Consider the following 3,801-nt stretch of genomic DNA (forward strand, 5'->3'; position numbering starts at 1 on the left):
TATTATATCCCAGATCCACCAAGAATCTGTGTTTGATTAGATAGCAGAGTGGCATTTTACCTGCAGGATGTCTTCCAGTGATTATAGGCTATCCAAAGAGACAGTGTTTGGGAAATACACACCCAATGCCTGCAGGATGGGACAGAGTCCAGAATTGATCTTAGGTTACTCTGGGTGTCTGCTAACACTTTAATAAATTATTTGGGGCAGGGTGCAGTGGCTCATGCCTGTAATCCCAGCACATTGGAAGGCCAAGGCAGGCAGATCAACTGAGGTCAGGTGTTTGAGACCAGCCTGGCCAACATGGCAAAACCCCGTCTCTACTAAAAATACAAAAAAGTAGCTGGGCATGGTGGTGCACACCTGTAATTCCAGCTACTAGGGAGGCTGAGGCAGGAGAATTGCCTGAACCTGGGAGGTAGAGGTTGCAGTGGGCCGAAATTGTGCCATTGTACTTGAGTCTGGGCTACAAGAGCAAAACTCCGTCTCAAAAAATAAATAAATAAAAATTAAAAAAATAAATTATTTGGGAGCAGAAAAGACAAATATTGGCAGGTTCTATGTTCTCCTAATGCCTCTGTCTTTACTTGTCCTTGTCCAGTATGACTTCATGCAAGATATGTGATACACATGAATTCAGTATCATGTCATATCCCGCAGAGTCAGTGAACGATAGCAGAGTTTCACTGTATGGTTAGAAAAGAATTAAATGAGGTTTAAGTCAAATGACAATGTTAAAGAAACTTGTATTATTATTCCTTGGTAGTATCATAATTCTTTAACTAGCAAGTGACCTCAAATTGTCACTTTTGAAGAAAGATAATTTATGAATGCTACAGTAACGTGTTTTTGTTTTTTAAAGACAGGTCCTTGCTCTGGCATCCAGGCTGGAGTGCAGTGTTGTAATTATAGCTCACTGCAGCTTCAAACTCCTCCTGGCTCAAGCAATCTTCCCACCTCAGCCTCCTGAGTAGCTGGGACTATAGGTGTGCACCACCATGCCTGACTAATTACAATAATATTTAACAAACTTTTTGCCAAACCTATAGGAGTCTGTCGGGTATAAAATGAAGTAACAGGCTTGGTGTGGTGGCTCACACCTATAATCCCAGCACTTTGGAAGGCTGAGATGGGTGAATAACCTGAGGTCAGGAGTTCAAGACCAGCCTGGCCAACATGGTGAAACCCCATCTCTACTAAAAATACAAAAATTAGCTGAGCGGGATAGCACATCCCTGTAATCTCAGCTACTTGGGAGGCTGAGGCAGGAGAATTGCTTGAACCTAGGAGGCAGAGGTTGTAGTGAGCCGAGATCGTGCCACTGCACTCCCACCTGGGTGACAGAGTAAGACTCTGTCTCAATAAAATAAAATAACCACTTTGATGATCCAGAGTTGTGATTAAACAATAAAAATGAGAGTCTAGAATTCAAGTCTAGTGTATTATTTTGTACCAACTAGATACCTCTCTGTATATACACATAAAAAGTTATCAGAGCCGGGCACAGTGGCATACACCTGTAATCCCAGCACTTTGGGAGGCTGAGGTGGGTGGATCACTTGAACCCAGGAGTTTCAGACCAGTCTGAGCAACATGGCAAAACCTCATCTCTACAAAAAATACAAAAATTAGCTGGGCATGGTGGTGCACACCTGTAGTCCCAGCTATTTGGAAGGCTGAGGTGGGAGAATCACCTGAGCCTGAGGAGGTAGAGGCTGCAGTGGGCTGTGATCCACTGCACTCCAGCCTTGAGACCCTGTCTCAAAAAAATTAAATTAAATACAATTTAAAAATTATCAAAAAAGGGTGATTTGCTGGATGATAGTTTAGAGCTGTGCTGGTAGATATGGGCGTTATTAGCCACCTAGGGGTAAATTCAAATCTGCTAAAATGAAATGAAAAATTCAGTTCTGCAGTCACAGTAGCCCCATTTCAAGTGCTCAGTGTGTACACTGAAGAAAGGAATATCAGTCAGATGTCAGGTTTGAGAATATTCTGCTAGTTGTTTCAGTTCTTCATTTCAAGTATGCAGACATAAGTTTGGAAAACTTCTGGATTCTGTTCTCTGAGGTTGAAATGTTATTTTAACTTCATTGGTTAACTGTGTGGATTGGGATTACAAAAGACTCCTCTATGTGAGAAGAGGCTTCAGACAGAAATAGTGGGAGGAAGGAAAGGAGTCACTATTTTAAAAAATACATTGGGTTCAGCATCTATTTTGTGCTTGGTTTTTTAATGTATATGGTGCCAAATAAACAGCAACAAAAAAGGCTTCTTAATGAGGGGATTTAATCACTTTCCTGGCACATTAATACCTTTTGGGGGGTGTTGTCTTTCAGTCTGTTGTAACCACTGGTTCTGAAATAAACTTCGGGAACTGCGGAGGCCTGGGCAGCCAGAGGAGAGGAAATCAAAGTGAGGCCAGGATCAAAGGGGCTAACAGCACTGCGGATCTCAAGGTGGAAGCAGAGCCGTTGACTCCCCTCGGCTGCCTCTTCCTGATTTTCCCTTTAATGAATACCCAGGCTCAAGTGCCCGGTCTTAGGCAGTGGAGGGCCTGACTTGAACAACAAAGAGAGGCCAGGGAAGAGAGTATTTAGCACTTGGGGAGGAAAGACAGGCCTCTGTGATATTTGGGTGATTCAGTGACAGGAACCTTGGTGGGAAATGTTGAGGATGCAGAATGGGACAGTGACCCTGAGTGGCCGGCCCCATCCTGCCCAGCCTGGGCTGCTGTAGAGCCAGCCTTGGATCCAGATAATCATGGTTTTTTTCCCCTACTGCCTCTTGTATTTACTGGTCTTCCCCCATTATACAGGAAGCATCTTTGAGGATTGTCTTCTATTTCACCTTGCTTTCCCTTGTGTCTATTTCAAATTACTGACAGACTCAGTGTAAATAATGGCCAAAATCTCTCAGCAAATCAAGTGGTGAGCTCGCCCAGGTGCTGGAGAGGGAGGAATCCAGATCCTAATCTCAGTGATTGCTGTCTTCAGCTAACCCTGAACTTCAGTTTGCTATGCTGAAGCTGGTCAACTGATGTGCTTCTGTAGAAAAAAGCACTTTATGGAGCTTTATATATCACAGGGTATCTGTTTTGGGAAAAAAACTTGCAATAATTATTTTAAAAATTATATTGCCAAGGATAGGGCTATTCCCGTTTTCCTATTGAAAAAACGAATATAGAAGAATTAGTAAATGGATATGTGACATACATATCCATTGGATGCCTGCAGCAGGGTAACTGAGTCAGAATCTAGAGCTTGGATATAGTGAAAACCACTTATGTGTTTATAAGTGTCTGTCAAAGAAAAGAGAAGTAGCAAATCATTTTAATTTCAAGTGAATGTATAATACATAGCAATGCTTTTATAGAGACCCAATATGGCTTCTATCTTTCCAATACTAGTCAATGAAAATCCCAAGTGAAATGGGAAATCCACTCATATAGAGAAGTAATTTCTTTTTTCTTTTTCTTTCTTTTTTTTTTTTCTTTGAGATGGAGTCTCACTCTGTCACCCAGGCTGGAGCGCAGTGGCATGATCTTGGCTCGCTGCAACCTCTACTTTCCGGATTCAAGTGATTCTCCTGCCTCAGCCTCCTGAGTAGCTGAGATTACAGGCATGTGCCACCACGCCCGGCTAATTTTTTTTTGAGATGGAGTCTCATTCTGTCACTCAGGCTGGAGTGCAGTGGCATGATCTCGGCTCACTGCAAGCTCCACCTCCTGGGTTCATGCCATTCTCCTGCCTCAGCCTCCCAAGTAGCTGGGACTATAGGCGCCCGCCACCACACCTGGCT

The sequence above is a fragment of the Colobus angolensis genome, unplaced genomic scaffold (assembly GCF_000951035.1).
Source record: "Colobus angolensis palliatus isolate OR3802 unplaced genomic scaffold, Cang.pa_1.0 Scaffold288, whole genome shotgun sequence".
Lineage (NCBI taxonomy): Eukaryota > Metazoa > Chordata > Mammalia > Primates > Cercopithecidae > Colobus > Colobus angolensis.